A 20,498-nucleotide genomic window follows, 5' to 3' on the forward strand; every position below is an offset into this window, starting at 1 on the left:
GGAAGAGGGAGTTAAACCAGTGGTGCAACGCCAAAGGAGATTAAACCCAAACATGCAAGAAGTAGTCAAGAAAGAGGTAGTCAAACACTTGGATGCAGATATTATTTACTCAATATCGGATAGCCAATGGGTGAGTCTGGTGCACGTGGTACCTAAAAAGGGAGGCATGACGGTGGTGACAAACGAAGAGAACGAGCTTATTCCTATGTGAATGGTAATTGGTTGGCGTGTGTGCATCAATTATCGCAATCTAAGAGATGCCACTTGCAAAGACCATTTTCCTTTACCCTTTATTGATCAAATGCTCGAAAGATTATCCGGTCACCTTTATTACTGCTTTTTATATGGTTTTTCAGGATACTTATAAATCCTTTTGATCATCACTACCAAGAAAAGACCACGTTCACTTGCCCAAGTGGGACCTTTGCTTATCGACGGATGTCATTCGGGTTATGAAATGCACCAGCCACATTCCAAAGATGCATGATGGTTATTTTCCACGACATGGTTGAAAAGTTCATGGAAGTCTTCATGGACAATTTTTCTGTTTTCGGGTCTTCTTTTGATGATTGCTTGTCCAACCTAGACTTGATGCTTGCTAGATGTGAAAAGACCAATTTGGTCTTAAATTGGGAGAAGTGCCATTTCATGGTCAAAGAAGGTATTGTCTTGGGACATAAAGTCTCCAAATCGGGGATAGAGGTGGACCGTGAAAAAGTTGACATTATAGCTAAATTGCTACCTCCAACAAACGTAAAAGGGGTAAGAAGTTTTCTGGGCCATGCGGGATTTTACCGTAAATATATAAAAGATTTTTCAAAAATTACAAGGCCATTAACCCAACTTCTTTTCAAAGATGCCACATTCGACTTATCAAACGAATGTCTTGAAGCCTTTCAATTATTGAAAGAAAAATTAACCAATTCCCTGATCATGATCGCCCCGAATTGGAAACTCCCATTTGAGCTCATGTGTGATGCTAGTGATTTTGCAGTAGGAGCGGTTCTTGGACAAAGGGTTGATAAGCATTTTCAACCTACATATTATGCAAGCAAGATACTAAACCCGACCCAAGAAAATTATACTACCACCGAAAAAGAACTTATGGCTGTTGTTTATGCTTTTGACAAATTCCGCCTTTACTTAGTTCTATCCAAAACTATTGTCTTTATTGACCATTATGCTCTTAATTATCTATTTACTAAGCAGGATGCTAAGCCAAGATTGATTCGATGGGTGCTACTCTTGCAAGAATTTGACATCGAGATTAGGGATAAAAAGAGTATGCAAAATTTGGCAGCCGATCACCTCTCGAGACTGGAAAACCCGGAAATGGAAAAATTGGAAGAACACAAGATTGGAGATGATTTTCCCGAAGAGTATATAATGATGATCGCAGGAGAGGTGCCATGGTATGCTGATATAGCCAACTATTTGGCTAGTGATTATCTTCCAAAAGGATTGACTCATCAAAAAAAGAAGAAATTATTTTTAAAAGTCAAATATTACTTTTGGGATGAATCATATCTCTTTAGAAGCTGCACGGATGGTATGATAAGAAGATGTATATTTGGGAAGGAAATTTTGGAAATTTTGAAGCATTTTCATAACGGACCCACCGGAGAACATCACGGAGCACATCACACGACAAAGAAAGTATTTGATTCGGGATTCTATTGGCCCATAATTTTCAAGGATTCCACCAAATTTGTTAAAGAATGTGACTCGTGCCAGCGATCGGGCAACATTTCTTCCCGAAACGAGATGTCTAAAAATAGCATCCAAGTTTGTGAAGTATTTGATGTTTAGGGTATCGATTTTATGGGACCATTTCCGCCTTCTCGAGGGAATAAGTACATACTAGTGGCAGTTGACTATGTCTCAAAATGGATGGAAGCAGAAGCATTACCAACAAATGATGCTCGTGTGGTAGTAAGATTCTTAAAAAGATTGTTTTCTCGTTTTGGTGTGCCAAAGGCTCTAATAAGCGATCAGGGAACTCACTTTGCCAATGAACAACTAGCCAAAGTGTTACAAAAATATGGTGTACACCATAGATTTGCAACATCCTACCATCCACAAACAAGTGGGCAAACCGAAGTTACAAATCGGGCATTGAAAAGGATTCTTGAACGATTGGTTGGGCATTTCGAACTGCCTTTAAAACACCTATTGGTACTACACCATATAGGTTGGTTTTTGGAAAGGATTGTCATTTATCGGTAGAAATTGAACACAAGGTGTTTTGGGCTTTGAAGACTTGCAATTTTGAGTTGGCCGAATTACGAACTAATCGTCGAATGCAAATGAATGCCCTAGAGGAATTGAGAAATGAAGCATAAACAAGCTCTTTGATTTAGAAATACAAAACAAAAAAATGGCATGATGCTAGGTTGAGAGGAACAAAGGACTTCAAGGAAGGGCAAAAGGTTCTCCTTTTCAAATCAAGAATGAAGCTCTTTCCCGAGAAATTAGAGATAGGATGGTACAGGCCGTTTATTGTGAAACAAGGATTTCCACATGGGGCTATAGAGTTAATCGCAAGAGATGACACTAACTTTAAGGTTAGTGGACATCGGATAAAGCATTATGAGGAAGGGATGCCAATTGAGGAAACTGAAGGAGAACTCATGAAATTGGCAGTAACCGCCTCAACGTAGAACGGGAAGGAGTCCGGCTCACGACTCCCTAAAAAGAAGCGCTTGCAGGAGGCAACCTGTGATTTATAGTTTGCATTTTTCTTTCCTTTTCTTTTATTTGCTTTATTTTACTTTGTTTTGTTGATTTTTCACTCATCTGAATATTTTTGTGGATTTTGCTGAGAGGACAAGCATGGAATGAGTGTGGGGGGGAAGTTTTTATGAAAATTTATATCAAATTAAATTATTTTATTTACCACGACATGGTGGAAGACACCACGACGTGGTGACTTTACAGAACACAACAAAATAAATTTCAAAAAAAACACCACGACGTGATATTCCCTTCGCGACGTGGTGACTGTTAAACCGCATTCGACTTTTAGGGTTTTTAACCTAAAAAAGTTAACTTTTCTTTTTACATTCTTCCTCACTCATGTCGTGCCTGCGCTCCCATAAGTTCATCCTCCAATTTGTCTTCCAATTTCGACTTTCTCAAAGGAAAAGGTATGACTTTTAAACGTTTTTAACAGTTAATAATCAAGTATTACTACATCTATGGCACGATTCACTGCTATGAACTTTTATTTAGGATATTTTGTTAGTTAGGGTTCCGATTTTGCTTCAATTAGGACTTGATTTCGGATTTTTTTCCATGAATCATACACGAAAACTTGTATTTTGCTGGCCTGAGTAAACCCCAGAACTCGATTTGAGTTATAACGGTTTGAATTTGTTCGATTTCTGAGATGATTGTGCAAACTATTCGTCGACCGCGACGACATGTCGTGGTCCTCGTCATGGTCGCTGTTATTTCAGCCTATATTGACTATTTTTCTTCCTAATTCTAAAATTGGTTGTTTGGAATGGTGTTATATGTTTCTTGTCTAGATGATGCAGGGTAGGGGTCGTCGAAATCAAGCACAAGGGGGTCGTCCCGATTTCCCGTGGTACTCTTTCCCAAATGTGGTACCTCCCGAGGTTATGGTTCAATGAAACGAGAAGTTAGCTTGGTTGAAAGAAAGGAAAGTGCATATCCCTGTGGAAATTAATTGGAGTTGGATGGAAGAGGTTGGCTTGTTGGAAGCATTTGAACCTTTTCTAACAAAATCTTTTGACAGGGTACAAGGTCAGTTTGTTTGTACGGCTTGGAGACGCCTTTTCCGGATTCAAGAACCTGTGTATAAGGAATTATGTGTGGAATTTTTTGCTATTGTGAACTACCCCCAAGAAAAAAGGCATTCATGATAGAAAAAATATCACTTTTTGTTTGGGAGGAAAAAGAAGGGAATTGAGTTTGGCGGACTTTGCAATGAGGACGGAGCTCTATTTACCGTCCGAAGTACACACTGAATCATACGTTGATTTTATAGCTCAATGTCTCAATTCAAATGAAATTTTCAAGAAAGCCAACTATTGGCCCAATATTGCTAACGGGGTCTACCAGTCAGGAACGACCCAGGAAAGTGATATTCGGTCTCCCCTCTATCGCCTCTTGCACCGATTAGTTACAAACACGATCAACCAAAGGCAGGAGGGGGACAAGGTCCGAAGTTTGGATGTATTTTATCTTTGGAGTCTCATTTCTCCGAGAGTGCTTATTAATGTTCCTTGGCATGTGGCTGATTTTTTAGCAAACCGAGCGAGAAAAGATCGTCGGGGGTCACCTTTGTATGGTGGCATGTTGATCACGCGATTGGCTAAATCGTTTGAGATTTTCCAAAAACGTGAAGCTTTTATGCTAACTGTGGAAAATGGTAAACCTTTTAGTCCACTTCTTTACAAACGGTCCAATATTGTGGTCGATAATGGGTTCGGAAACTTCTCCATTCCTAATGAGAATCCAAGATACCGATCCGGGAGGAGATTGAGACAACAGCTCGACGATGCGGAAGAAGAACCTCCCATGATTCTTACCGAGGATGATTTACCAATGGATCGTTACAATGTTACCTTGCGTCATTATCAAGATAATTTGGGAAGAGGTGTTAATTGCACCAATATGCACCTTGATTTTATGATGCAATACATGAACATCCAACGCCCGAGTGAGTATCCGGTATCATACCCATATATCCCGACTTGGGACGAGCTTTGGGCGGAACAACATGGAGGAGCCGGTGGAAGTGGAGGAGGAAATTATGATGAGTGAATTATCCTTTATCTTTATTTGCTTGAGTGGTTTTAAGACAATGTTATTTTTATTTGTTTGTGTTTGGTTTGGTTTGTTTAATTTTCTACTTTCTTGGATTATGGTAATTTATGTATTTTGGTACTTTGTTCCCTTGTTACTACCGTTTATTGTCTCTAGATTTCTCAGAAGTTAGAGTTTAATAAGAGGAGTATATTTCGAGAGACTTTGATGAATTTAAATGAGGGGTTAGGAATGTGGCGAGAGAGACGAATTTGAGCGTATAGAGCGTTTATTTGATCACACAAGTTGAAGAGTCACATTTTTAGAAGTTTATCATCATTAGTGACCAAGTTATTGAAGAAATCTACTGTTGGAATGACTTATTTTTGCATTTTCACACACACCATGACGTGGTCACAATTACCACGACATGGTCACAATTACCACGACGTGGTGTCGTTACAGAATACGTATTCCAACTATCAACCACATAACACAACATCATATCCCTACCACGACATGGTGAAGTTCTCAAGTTCAATCTTCGAGTCTTTTTCCTACACCTAATTAAGTACAAAATGTACAAGTCTTGAAGACAATTTCCATAGCAGTCTACCACTTCCATATTTACACATATTGGCGAGTTATTCTACACACAAGCAACACGATCGACCTTGCAACTTCTATCCCAGGGGAGTCTAATCTTTTTTTTCTCCCTCTTTACTTTTATGTTTTGCATAGCATGCAATGGGGACATTGCATCAAATAAGTGTCGGGTAGGGGGTTGATTACATTAGAGTACAAGCATTTGATTTTTGACAAAAAAAACTCATTATCTTAAAATTGCTAGTTTTTACAATATGCATTCATATAAACTTGAAATAATAGTTTAATATAGGAAAATCTAGCAAATTAAAAAATCTTGCTAGTATTGTGTGGGATGATCCGATGAGAGCCCAGATGTTTACCTGAGCCAACACATGTTATAGTGTATTTGTGGCTTCCCATTCTTAGTGAAAAGTCATGAGATATGAAAGATAATCTGGTAGTTTGTATGATGTAATAATTTTTGCAGCGTGTACCTGAAATCCATCCAGGAGAGCTTATGTAGTCATTGCACTTAGACTAATACCTCTAACCAATAAAGGTTGAAGTTAAGCTCCTTTCTTAAGCATGTAGTATTTGACCAAAAATAGTGAGTTATATAAAAAAAAAAAGAGAAATTACAAAAAATTTGAAAGAATTTTGGAGCTATTAAAGTATGTAAATCAAAAGATTAAAAATTATGAAGAATCAAAAGTTGAAGATACCAAAAAACAAACAAGAAGGTGGTGAATTAAAAAAAATTGAAAAGAAAATATCAAAGAATAAATGAATTCCAAAAGCTCCATTGTGGCATCAAAGTTGTAATTCTTTCTAGAATTTATGTATTCTTCGTAGGTTAACCAAAAATACCTTAAGGTATAGAAAGATTTCTGAGGATGGATTCGGAGGGTTGTAAAAATGAGTGTCGTATAAACTAAGGGTGAAGGTTCATAAGGATTGTGAGTATTTAGGAATGCGGAGTTTTTAGGAATTGTAGACACAAATACATGCATTGCGGTCTTGGGATAATGGTTGGGTTTTAAATGGATTGTTTTGTGCAATATTGGTAAGTTAAAAATCAGTTTGCTTGGGGGTAAGCAACGATTAAATGTGGGGTATTTTGATATGTGCATATATATATATATATATATATATATATATATATATATATATATATATATATATATATATATATATTACATCATATCTTAATATTTTTAGTCAATTTTATGTTCATTATAGAACAAAAATACTTAATCTATTATATGTTGTGATGTAGAAGCAAAAGACATGCTCGGAGCAAAAAGGAAATAGGAATATGGAAGCTAGGAACTTGGATCAAGGCTAAAAAGAAGAATAGTCACATTCCCACGTCGTGGTGACATTACCACACCGTGGTGTTTTGAAGTTTCCTGCCGAACCTCGAAGACTTGCGGATTACATGATAAACCCAAAGACCACGTCGTGGTGGACCGACTTCGAGAAAATTATAAATAGAAGGCACATTCCTCCGAAAACCCAACTTTTGATGGAGCTTTTTTCGACTTTTGAAGGCCAAGAATGTACCTTGAAGCTTGGAGTTGCAAAAGATCGATTAGGAGCTTGGATTTAAGAGATTTGAGGCAAAACATCTTAGTAATACTTTTTCTTCTTGTGTTTGACCATGAATTACAAGTTGAACTTCGTTTTTATGTGTTTACTTGCTGAAATCATGGGATAAAAAACCCCGACTTTCTTTTAGACTAGATTACTTGTCTTTTTATGAGTTGATTTATGGTTAGGATTATGCTTAGTTGGTTATTTGTTACTTTAGCTTATTAAAGAACCTTTCTATGCTTATGAGAACTACTTTTATGTTTATTGTTGAGTTTAGTTTAGTTTGCATGACCATCATTCTTGATTAAACTTGAATCTTATGATCTTTGTGAACTGCAAACTTGTAGGACTAGAGTTTTGACCAAAACCTAGGGTTAAATAGAAAAGTGGGTAAGTAAGTGTAGGAGATAATATATGATGACCAAGCATATATTGAATTTATTTATTTAACCAAATTGATCAATCGATTATAAGTCTAATTTAACTTGAACTGAACACTAGTAAATTTGTTAGTTTATCCGCCTGATCACCGTATGAATGAACTTATTTGCAAAAGAATTAGGTTAGTGAACATTAACCTGGTCATCTTAGGAATCGGTAACCAACGAAGCATTAATCCATTGCACTTCCATTAAATCAACCATAATAGCAAGTATATCGAAGCTAAACGAAAGTCTCTCAATTATCTTAGTTAAAAATCAACTTTTGTGTTTCTTGCTTTAAGTTTTGTTTTTTTTTTTTGTTTCATTAGTTGATAATTAGTTTGATTAATTAAGTTTCTAGTCTTGCAAAACTAGATAAATACCCCCTTTCTTTTATTAAATAGTAATTTAGATAATAGTAGATCAAATTAGCTAATCATTCTATTCCATCTGTTCGATACCCAACTATTTGTGCTATTCTATTTTCGACTAGGTACTCTGCATTAGGAGTAATAATTAGTTACATTAGTAGGTTAAAACTAGTGCATAATTATTTTCGCATCATTGTCTAGCCTTTTCTTTAAATTGTTGACAATGATCTTGTTACTGGATTCAGCTTAACCATTAGCTTGAGGATGAATAGGGGTGGAATTATCATTTTAATTCCCCAACTCGTGCAAAAGTCTCTAGTCCTCTTGCTTATGAACTCGGATCCATTATCGCATATGATTTCGGCAGGGACCCCAACCTGGTCAAGATATTACGTTTGATAAATGAGATTGCCTTCTTATCTCGTACCTAAACAAAGGTTTTAGCCTCTATTCATTTCGAGAAGTAGACTGTCATCACTAGCATGAACACCTTTCCACCAGGAGCCTTTGGTAGCTTGCCAATGTTTTTCATTCCCCATTTCATGAATGGCCAAGGGGAAATGATAGGATGCAATGGTTATGCAGGTTGATGAAGGATGTTGATATGTCTTTGACAGGTATCACATCTTTGGGCACGCAAGAAAGCATCATTTTTTCATTTTTGGCTAGTAGTATCTCGTCCTTCACACTTTGGAGCATAAGGATCTGCCCCCAGTGTGTTTCCTTTGTGTATATCTTTTAGGACTTCTATAGCCTCGTGATCTTCCAAGCATCTAAGGTATGTGCCTGTCATATATTTCCTGTATAGTTCTCCTTGGATCATCACAAAACGTGAGACCCTCATCTTGAATGCTCTGTCACTTTTCTCATCTCTTGGGATCGTGCCATTTTGGAGATATTTTATAATGGCCTGGATCCAGGATTTTGAGAATTACGGAGGATCCTGAATGTTGGGATCCTGACGAGTAGGATTTTGAGGAAGTGGTTGAGGTTCAAGATCCTGAATTATTGCTATGTTGGTTGTTTGATCATGATCATTGGGATTATCTAGTTTGTTGGAGGGATCTTCTATCGCTGGGATCAATATATGGGTTATAGGGATCCTGACTTCTGGTGCGATCCTAAGGGAAGATCCTAGGTTTGGTAGTGCATCTGCCTCAACATTTTCTTCTCTGGGAACTTGGCTTAGGCTGAAAGCTTCAAATTCAGAGGCCAACTTTTTGAGGATTTGGAGGTATAGTGCTAGTCTTTCACCTTTTACTGCATAGGATCCATTAAAATGATTAGTTAATAACAAGGAGTCAACGAATACTTGAAGATCCTTGATCTGAAGATCCTTGCCCAACTTTAGTCTCGTGATCAATGATTTGTATTGTCACACCCCAAAACCGGAACGGCGGAAACGTTCAGGGGTGGAGGACGTCATGTAAAGTATCATAACAGTGCAAAGTAGTAAACAAGCAACAACATCATCCATTGTATTAAATGTAAAGTTTTAATACATGAGTGTTCTTTCATAGTAATAAGACACCAAAATATGTAATCAAAATAAAAGACGAGTCTTGTCTGTGCTCCGTCTTCTCAAAACCTAGTCATCGTACCTGTCTACTGGTGACCTGAGAATACAAGTTATTTTGAAAGTGTAGATCAGCATAAAGCTGGTGAATTCATAAGTATTATGGTGTCATTAATTTGGAAAGCTGATATGAAAGACATGCAATTGATGATGAAACATTTGATATAAGTGTGAAAACCCTAGAAAATCCCATATTTCCTACTAGTATAAAAGGTAGTCTTCTACCAAGACCCGACTGCTTTGAAGTTTGCATTTCTGTGTAAATGAAAGTTTTTCCCATGTGACTATTATTATAAATATATAGTCTACCTCATCGTTTATGTGAATGTGTCACAAAATAAAAGTAAAAGGGAAATTATATAATCATTTAAGTATTATCCTTTGGTACTAGGATAAACACGACATGGAAGATGCCGAATAGTATTAACCGTAGACATCCGTCGATGTGCATTTTCCCTCTGTAGCTAACAGCTGGGTGTAGAATGGTTAGTCCCGTACATATATAATAGTATCTACACATATAATATGTAAATGTATCTCATCATATAGTATCTATGTAACAGTATCCATGTAGAAGTATCTATGTACAAGTATCCATGTAATAGTATCTCTTCATATTGATGTATTAGTATCTCTTCATATTGATGTATTAGTATCTCTTCATATTGATGTATTAGTATCTCTTCCTATTGTTGTATTAGTATCTCTTCATATTGATGTATTAGTATCTCTTCATATTGATGTATTAGTATCTCTTCATATTGATGTATTAGTATAGACTCATGAATGAACTGACTCTGTGTAATTCCTTGTAGTAGGAATAATGTTTTGTATCCCCTAAACTATACCTATAATAGTTTACTGGAATGTAAGTTGAGTGTCCAAGTAGGTTTATACACCCTTGCTACCCAATAGTGTTGGGACTGAATGAAGAATGAAAGCTCTCATATCAATACATATATACATGAAACATAAGTGTATAGATATGGTTTTAACATTAAGTTGAAAGAGTCTTTGTAAAACATTTAAGAGTTTTGAACAATAATAATGATGACTTTATGTCATTTTATAAAACATTTCAAAAGTAATTCATTTGATAACAAAGTATAACAGGACTGAAAACCATTGTGTTTATCACATTTTGAAGTATGTGAAATCAGTTGGTTGAAAACACAGTTATAAATCACATGTGATTGATTCTATAACATGTTGTTTTCTACTTGTATCCCCCCCTATTAAAGCACTTAAAATCATTTAAAAGGTTGATTAAGGGGTATGAACTCACATGAAGTGGGTGGTTGTGGATGAACTGAATGATGTAGGATCCTAAGTGTCAAGTGAAGACTTGTACACACACAATGATCCTAGTTAACATATAATCACATATATGTATCCAATTAGTCATAAAACAACTAATTAACCAAGTTTAAGACATCCTAAGACATGTAAAACACTTGATTTAAGTGCTATAAGTCATAAGGATTGCATCTAAGGGTGGTAGAACCTTGCTATTGAGTTTGGGGTTCAAGGGTAAACTTCCTTGGAGTTTACGGTTTTGTGACCATAACTCCTTGAGTTTACGGTCGTAAACCCATGAGTTTACGGCCGTAAACTCATGTTTCTTTGACCATTTGTTGTTTTGAAGCTCTACAAGTCCATAGAAGCATTTCCACTTGAAGTATAAGCCCATGGAAGTGATTAGGGCACCATTTCACTCCTAAATGGAGTTTACGGTCCTTGGACCATTTCCCTTTGGGTTTACGGCCGTAAACCCATATGGTTTTGGTCTTTTGATTGTTTTGAGTCCCAAGCATAATGAGGAAAGGATCTATGCAAGTTTCCAAGGCTTAGAAGGGACTAGGGCACACTTTGGCACCCTTTTTAGGGTTTACGGTCCAAGAACACCTTGGACCGTAAACAACTTGATCTTGTGTTTCATTGGTGATTTCTTGATGTTTAGAAGTGTAACAAGCCTTATACTACTCTAGGATAGAAGTACTTACTAGTTAGAAGCTTGAAAAGGTGCTAAAAGTCCAAGAACACTAGTGTGTGTTCTTGGTGTTCTTGGTGAAACTTGAAGATCTACACTTTTGGAATGATTTCACGGATGGAATCATGTTAGATCACTAGATTAAGGTAGATATCAACTTATTAGGGCTAGAAACACTTACAAGTTGAAGATCTAGAAGGAAAACTCGGATGCTACTTGAGAGGATTTGAGTTTTGTTCTTGAAAAGTGAAAAAGTGAATAAAATGGCTAAGTGCCATATATATACTCTTGGGGTTTACGGCCGTAAACACCAAGTTTAGGCCGTAAACTCCAAACTTTTGAAGTTTTAGGACTTTATTGTTGCACAATAAACCCTAATGCATCCTCTCTCCTGTTATCTCCTGAAGTACTAATCTATAAACCCTCAAACTTATTCCTAAAAACTTGAAAGTTAGCAAAAACAGTTTTGACTTCTATTGAAGTGAATGGTTGTACAGAATAGAAATTTCGGGTTGTCACACGTATTCAGCTTTGTTGTTAGTTGCATCGAATTCACAGCTAACTGCATGGGGTATGGTGTCCCCCTGTGGCGATTTTAGTATGATCCCTAGGCCTGTTGCTCTAAAGTTGGAAGATCCATCAGTGAAGAGTGTCCATCTTCCCATGCTTTCTTCTTTTTGGAGTTTCTTGCTTTCCAATTCTGCTTTAAGTTGTAGATCATCACTGAAATCAACCATAAAGTATGCTAGTGCTTGTGATTTGATTACTGATCTTGGTTCATATTTGATGTCATATGTGCTCAGCTTGACGGACCACTTTTCCACCCTACCTGACATCTATGGTTTTCGCATAACATTCTTAATGGGATAATTAGTTCTTACATGTATAGTATGTGTTTCGAAATAGTGCCTTAATTTTGTGGAAGCAGTCATTAATGAAAGTACTAGTTTTTCAAAATGGGAATACCTCGTCTTAGGATCCAAGAGACTTTTACATACATATTAGATGGTATGTTGGTCTCCGTTGAGATCCTTGGCTAAAACAATACTTACAGCGTTAGAGGATACTGAAAGGTATAGGAGGAGTGGTTCCCTATCTAGTGGTTTCACCAGCAAGGGTTCAGAACTTAAATAAGTTTTAGGTTCCTGAAAATCATCTTCGTACTCTTTATTCCACTCAAACCTTTTGTTCTTCTTCAATATGTCATAGAAAGGTTTGCAGTTTTGTAAGGATCTTGAAATGAACCTGTTTAATGTTGCTACTCTTCCTGTTAGTCTCTGGATATCCTTTATCGAGGATGGGGATCTTAAATCGATGATGGCCTTTATTTTCTTTAGACTTGCTTCTATTCCTCTTTTAGTCACCATGTATCCAAGGAACTTGCCTGATCTCATTCCAAAATGATATTTGGAAGGATTCAGCGTCATGTTGTATTCGTCGAGTATGTCGCAGGCATCTTCAAAATCCTTAAGGTGATCTTCAGCTTTCTTTTATTTTACCACCATGTCATTGATGTATACTTCCACAAGGTCCCCCCCAGATTATTCTTGAACATCCGGTTAACTATCCTTTGGTATGTTCCACCTGCATTTTTAAGACCAAAAGGCATAGCAGTAAAGCAATATTTACCTGTTGGGGTTATGAACGTGGTATCCTTCTGATTAGATGGTTCCATTTGAATTTTTTGGAACCCTGTTGATTCATCCATGAACGTTAGCAGTTCATGGCCAGTCGTAGCATCTATCATGGAATCTATGTGTGACAGGGGGAAATAATCCTTAGGGCAAGCCTTGTTAAGATCCGTATAATCCACACATATTCGCCATTTGATATTCTTCTTTTGTACTATGACCACGTTGGCCAGCCACCTTGGGAACTTCACTTCCTTGATCATCCCTATCTTGAGAAGTTTTTCTTCTTCTTCTTGGATGATCTGATTTCGCTCAGGTGCAAACTCCCTTCTTTTTTGGTGTATTGGTCTGAAAGAATGATCAATGTTAAGTTTATGAGTTATAATATTTTTGTTTGTACCTGTCATATTCTCATGCTTCCAGGAGAATGTTTTGCTTCTATCTTTTAGGAACTTTATTATTTCTTGCTCGATTTATTCTAATACTGAGGATCCTATGAGGATTTTGGCTTTAGGAGCCTCGAGGTTCAGGGGCACTTCCTTTAAATCTTGTTCTCTTGTTTTTAGCACGCCTCATGCCCCCTGCTTTAATTTCTATGCTTGTCGTGGTACCGTTGAAGATTTCATCGAGGTCTTGTAGCACTCATTGGATTCTTGTTGATCACCTGTGATATTTACTGTCCCCCATGGAGTAGGCATCTTAACAAACTGATGGTATGTTGAGGGGACAGCCTTCATATCATGGATCCATGGTCTACCTAGTATAACATTATAGGAGTATAATGTAGCAATTACACAAAAGCGTTGCATAGAGTTTACCCCCTTTATGTAGATAGGTAGCTTTATCTCGCTGACCACTGACTCCAATTAGCACTGAGGATCTTTTGACTATTTCGGCTTCAGAGGTTTTCAACCAGTCCATAGTGGTGGGGATCCTGGACATTTGTTCTATCTGTTTCGTCAAAGGTAATCTCGTTCTCGTTCGAGATCGATGTATTCTTCTGAGGCCTTTATTCTTTCTCCGTTTTCGACACTTTGGCATGTCTTTTTGCTGCAAAATAAGAGGTACCACAAATGTCAGATCCTCCAGATCATATTGATTACCTTGGCGTGCACAGGAGGGGATCCTGGTTTCTCCAGGATCTTGTGAGGATCCTGATCCTTTTCTTTGGATCTTTCTTTTCTTCTTCCAAGGATCTCCTTGAGGTATCCCTTGCTAAGTAGGTAACTAATCTCCTTTCTGAGGGTTATGTAATCTTCCGTAATGTGGCCAAAGTCCTCATGGTATGCACACTATTTGGACTTATCTTTCCAGACTGTGGACTTTTCTCCCTCTCTTGGTCATCTTGATTTGTCGCCAAGATCCTGCATAGCAAATATTAAACCTGAAAAATCCGCATAAAAACAGAAGTCAATGATCTTAGGAAATTCTTATTCCTCCCCTTCATCTTCAAGGGTATTGACCCTATTATGATCAGGTTTGGAATAAGTTTGGATTTACAGTATCTTTGGACCGAGGAATCTGTGACATCCCCAATTTCACGGCCAGAAAAGACCGATTTCGTTTATGCTTTTTAAAATAATTTTAGAGTAATCATTTGATTAAAAGTGTTGCGGAATTTATTCCCAGAAAAACATAATAAATATGTTATCAAATCATTTCCGAAGAAATGTATTTTATTCACTTAAACCATTGGGATGTCATTGTCAATACAAAAACATAAGCATAAACAAAACTTACATTCATTTACACTAGTGATCTACTTCTCTTTTAATCTCTCAGTGTAAAGCAACTTCGTATCGATACCTGTGATACAAATAAACTGAGTGGGTCAGGCTTGGGAGCCTGGTGAGCATATAGGGTTTTCAACCCACAATAAATAATAAACTTATTAAGTTCTCAGTCAATAATAAATTTATTAATTTCATCAACCAAAAATAACCCTAATTACCCATTCCCATTATCCTCACTATACGTCCCTAAAACAACTATCACAAGGGACCTAGCCTAAGGATTTTCACAAGGGATGACAACATTGCTTTGGGAGTTCCTCAGCAAGTTATGTCAAATAAAACAAACATCGGGGTAACAACATTGCTTTCCCTCAGCAAGTTATGTCAAACAAGACATCCTAACATAAAACAACCAACAAGTGACAACATTGCTTTCCTTCAGCAATTTATGTCAAATAGGAACGAAGTCACATCGTCGCCATGTGCTAGTCCATAGCTCTTATTCATCGACAGTATTTCCCACGGGAGTTTCCCCCCCGCAATACATGCCAATGGGTTTTCCATATACTAAGTCCATAGCTCTTATTTATCGACGGTATTTCCCACGGGAGTTCCCCCCCCCCCCCCCGCAATACATGTCAATGGGTTTTCCATACAGCTGATGAACATACTTAAGGGGTTTCCCCAGCCTTACATGCCCTAAAGGCACTCATGAGGGGAATAGAGTACATCGAATGAACACTTAAGTCCATTAACACCTACAGGTTACGAGCCTGCTAGTGTTCCACAGACCGTCAAAACAGTCCATGGTTGTCATCCATACTCTGCTGAATGACGGGGGTCTTAGAGTACAACGAATGAACACTCAAGTCCATTAACACCTACAGGTTCCGAGCCTGCTAGTGTTCCGCATACCGTCTAGAACAGTCCATGGTTGTCATCCCTACTCTGCTGAATGACGGGGGTCAACGTTGGGTAAGGGCTTTTCTCATATTGCACCACTCACGCCAACATCTGGGTAAAAGCTTTTCCCATATTTCACCACTCACTCTCAACTCATGATCTATATCACTGATCATCTCATCTATCCAACTCACCTTTCATCACACACCCACTATTTAACTCATGATCTATATCACTAACTCATGAAGCTTGTCCAATCACTTCATAAAAGAACAAAGACTCCAAAGTTCTTCCAAATAAAAGTATAGGGAAAATACTGATAAAGTACTCCCATACGCTCCCGTACCCCGACACGTAATAGTGTCAAAAAGAAGAACTAATGGATAAACACATAGTTCAAAAATACCTAATGAACATATAGTTCAAGAACACTTTATGAACATATAGTTCAAACATACGTACCGATTACAAGTCTACTAACGTTCCACTGGACTATCTAAAATAGTCTGTGGCCGTTGTCTATACTCTGCTAGATGACTAGATCATCTTAAACATCGATACCTCTCATCACTTTTATTTCATCACACATCATCTAATTCATCTAATTCATCTACCCATGTAGATAAAAATATATATACAGTTTAAAACTTGTATAAAACATCAATTCAACAGTCACCTCAAATAAACAATTAATATATTTACACATAGCATGTATTTTAAGGTAAATACTTCATATCTATGTGTAAGGTGAAAGTGACTATACACTCACCTGATTTAATGAAAATCGGGCAACAATTCGTTTCCTAAAACGATCGTTTCTAATAAAACCGGGAGTTTTATTGAGAAACCGGGCTCTGTGAAAGGTCGGGCTTCAAAACCGAAAAGATAAATTTTCCGGGCCTTCGGGCACTCCGGGACGTGTTCCGCGCGTTGGAAATGATCTCGGGGCATCGGGGGAAGCGAAAATGGCTAAAATATTGAAAAATGGGTGAAAAATGACAAATTTGGAATTTCCCCCGGAAGATCTCGCATGGCTTCTATTTATAGGGGTCAGCTTGCGAGGGTTCGGCCAAGAAGGAAGAGTCAGCGAAGGCAGGTGGCATCCGCGGAGCGAGGCCAGGTGGCGGGTGCGAGCTTTGGACACGCGAAGGGCACGCGGCACCTTCGGATTGGGCCAGCGAGGCTCGGATGATGAGTCAGAAGCGAGGCGCGTCGGAAGATCATTGGACCGCACCCTCGGTCAAATCAGCAAGCGACACGTGTGTTGCGCACGGGCTATGCATGCGAGGATCACGTGGCCATCACCATTCCTTGCGAATTTTCTCGAAAATTGTGCCCATTCTTGTAAAATCCATAACTTTCTCATACGGGCTCCGTTTTTTACGTTATTTATATGCACGCGTAGGTACAATTACGCTCTACAACTTTCGTTTAGACTTCGTCGGCTAATTTTGACTTTAATTTTTAAATTGTTATTTTTAACAGACCGGGACAGGAAATCCGTTAAAAATTCATAACTTCTTCATCCGACGTCCGTTTTCGTCAGACTTTTTACCGTTGTGCTATAAATGACGAGACCTTCGATTCTCGTTTAGGTCATGTTGGCTAAAAATCTCTCGATCTAAAATTCGAGTTTTTAGCTGTCTACTGCTAAGCTGAAACTTCGAAAAATCATAACTTCCTCATACGAAGTCAGATTTTGGCGTTCTTTTTATCGAACTTCTCGGTTTAACGAACACTACGAGTTTAGTTTAGATCACTAAGGCTAAAAAGTAGTTTATCAAAAACTCACTTTTTACGACATTCGGCCCCGTGCCGGTTTTGTCGCGAAACTTCGACAGGTCATAACTTCTTCGTTATAACTCGGATTTCGGCATTCTTTATATATCCGTAATCCTTGTCACGCCCACTACCAGTTTCTTAATAGATATCAACTTTATCTAAAATTTAATTTTTGACGCTCATTTTTATTCTTAATTATTTAAACCCTAATAATTAAGCATAAAACACATAATTCACATAATATTCACATAATTCCTTTTTATTTCTTCTAAATGAGTTACAAAGGTTAACCTAGACCATTATGTCAATATTAATGCCTAGCCTAGAAACACGGGCGTTACAGAATCGGCCTTCCTATTGGGGTTATTATATGAGTTTGGTGGGTTGCTCATCTTTTGTATCTCCATGTTTTCTTCGAGCCTTATGAACCTCAGTGTTTTGCTCCTTACTTCATCCATCCTTTTGCATGAAGTCATTACAAAGTCTTCGTAGAAAAGGGAGTCCTTCTTTAAGCCCATTTTGAAGGCTTCTCCGGTAGTTTCCATATCGATGTTGGAGATACTCAGAGCTTCTCTGCCAAACCTGTTCATGAAATCCCTGAGGGATTCCTTAGGATCTTGAACCACTCAATAGAGATCACTAGTGATCTTTTCGAATGTTCTGCTACAACAAAATTGGGTGTTAAAAATATTGACTAAATGTGCAAACGAATTAATACAGTAAGGAGGAACATTTAGTATCCATTTAAAGGTTGATCCTGTGAGGGTCGAACTGAAACCATTGAAGAGGCAAGCTTATTTTAGATGTGTGGAAATAGGGATGATCTCCATTCTTTCCCTATACTGTGTCACATGTTCTTCAGGATCCGTAGTCCCATCGTAAGGCTTCATGTTGGAAGTTTGGAAGCGCTTTGGGTCTTCGGTATCAGCAATCGTCGGAGCAAATCTTGAGATCATGTGCTCGTTGGGGAAACTTCTGGTATACCCCGAGCACACTTGAGATCATCTGCCTTAACTGTTGAAGTTCCTTGGCCATGATCAGGCTTATTCCTACATCAACATCCATGGAGTTAGTATTAAAAGTATTATTATTCACGGAGTTACCAGGATCCTTGTTATTGGGAGTGATGAAGGTTTGAGCTTGCTCTTTTGCACCCTAAGTAGAAGAGGGGTCGGTGTTGTGGATCCTATCTCGCGACGGTTTCCTAAGGATCATGTATTGTCAAAGGTTAGGATCTTGGGCTGCAAGATCGAGGGTGCTGCTTCTTGGGGTTTGTGGATATCTGTCCTCATTCTCTCCATTTCCTTGAGTACCATCCTGTTGTCATCTTGTTGTTGAGTAACTTGTCGTTCCAATCTCTTCATCATAGCAAAGAGCTCATTATTGGAAATCAGTACAGGAGGCTCCTGAAATCCCTGGGTAGCAAACGGAGAGGTGTTTTTCTTCGGTGCCTCAGAAGTTTTCTTGGGAGCTCCACCTGGAAGTGGAGGAAGGTTTTTAGAGGAAATGGGAGGAATGGAAGAAAAGGGTAAGGTTGGTTGGGTAGACATGATTCTCGAACGATTGTGAACAACACGGCCCCATTGTGGGCGCCAAATTGTTTTGGTCGAAAATTGATCAAATGTAATTCAACCAAATTGTATGAGAGGCTGTGGTGTTAGGATAATGCAAGTGTAGAATAATAATCAAAATGAGACAAGTGAGTTACAAGGAAAGCCCTTGATCCTTTGTAGGATCTCCGATATAAAACTTTGGGAGGTGATAATGATCACCTGCCTTGTTGCTTTTTATTCATTTTAATCTAATATTACAGAGATGATGAAGATAATACAAGTACAGTTGTAATGGTTGAGCTAATTGTGTGTGTTGTGTGCGATTTATAGGTGTTTATTTATAGTCTAATCTAATCAACAAGAAGTCCGAGATTTTCGGGATCTTCCTTGAAAAAGTATTTGCACGTTGTTTGACTTGGTATTCTCGGGTCTTAAGCTTGGTTGAAGTAGTTCTACGTTGAGAATGAGTCTTGTATTGACTAATTTTGCACATGTGAGAAAAAAGAAAGAAGAATATTGTTATAAGTGTTAAGAAATATTAGTGATAATAGTTAGGATCCTGAGATATGTTTAAGGATCTTGAGGCTTTAGGAATATTAAGGATCCTGAATACGATTCTAGGATCCTGCCCCTAACAAAGGCAAGGTGCAAAAGCTTGTTCAACAGATCTCGAGAATATCGAACACTTAGTTATTCAACATAGGCTATAAATCAACATGTATAGATCACACAAACACACACTGAGAGCTACTGAATCACTGGTACTGATACTTTCAAACACATTTTTGTAATTTACATTGCGATTAATAAGATTAAACAAGGCATATGATTATTATCACCTCCCAAGGTTTTGTGTCGGAGATCCTAGAAAGGATCAAGGGATTTCCTTGTAAAGATCACTTGTGTCACTTTCACTTAATTTTCATATTCATATCGTTTGCAGCACCACAACCTCTCATACAATTTGGTTGATATTCCCTTGATCATTTTTCAACCAAAACAAACTGCATCTTCAATGGCAACGTGTAACCCCTCGATAACTAAGATAAAAAGGAAAAGAGATCATGGTTCTCCTTGCCTAAGCCCTCTCTACAACTGGAGCTCCTCCGTAGGACTACGCTTTACTAGCACCAAAGCTCTAGCCGACACCAAACAAGCATGAATCCATGATCGCCATTTTGATCCAGACTTCAAGAAAAACACCATGCGATCCAAAAGTCCCAACTTATTGAGTCATAAGGCTTTTCAAAATCAATTTAGGCAACATCATTTTTTCCTTTTCTTTTTGCACCATTCACCATTAACAGACCATCTAAAATTTGACGATCCTTCATAAACATCGTTTACTCCATACTAGCCACCGAATCAATGATATAAGTTATCCTCAAAGCTAAAATCTTACAAAAATCTTATATAGAATTCAGATAAGACTTATAGGACGAAAATTACTAATCACCATTGGGCTGCCAATATTAGCAATTAAAGTAATGAATGATGAGTTACACCCGGACAAAATACTTGAATTAACAAAAATTTCATTCATAAATTCAAAAATATCAGCTTTCACTAAATCCTAGTAGCGT

The sequence above is a fragment of the Lactuca virosa genome, chromosome 3 (genome assembly GCF_052849685.1).
Source record: "Lactuca virosa cultivar CGN04683 chromosome 3, Lactuca_virosa_CGN04683_v6, whole genome shotgun sequence".
Lineage (NCBI taxonomy): Eukaryota > Viridiplantae > Streptophyta > Magnoliopsida > Asterales > Asteraceae > Lactuca > Lactuca virosa.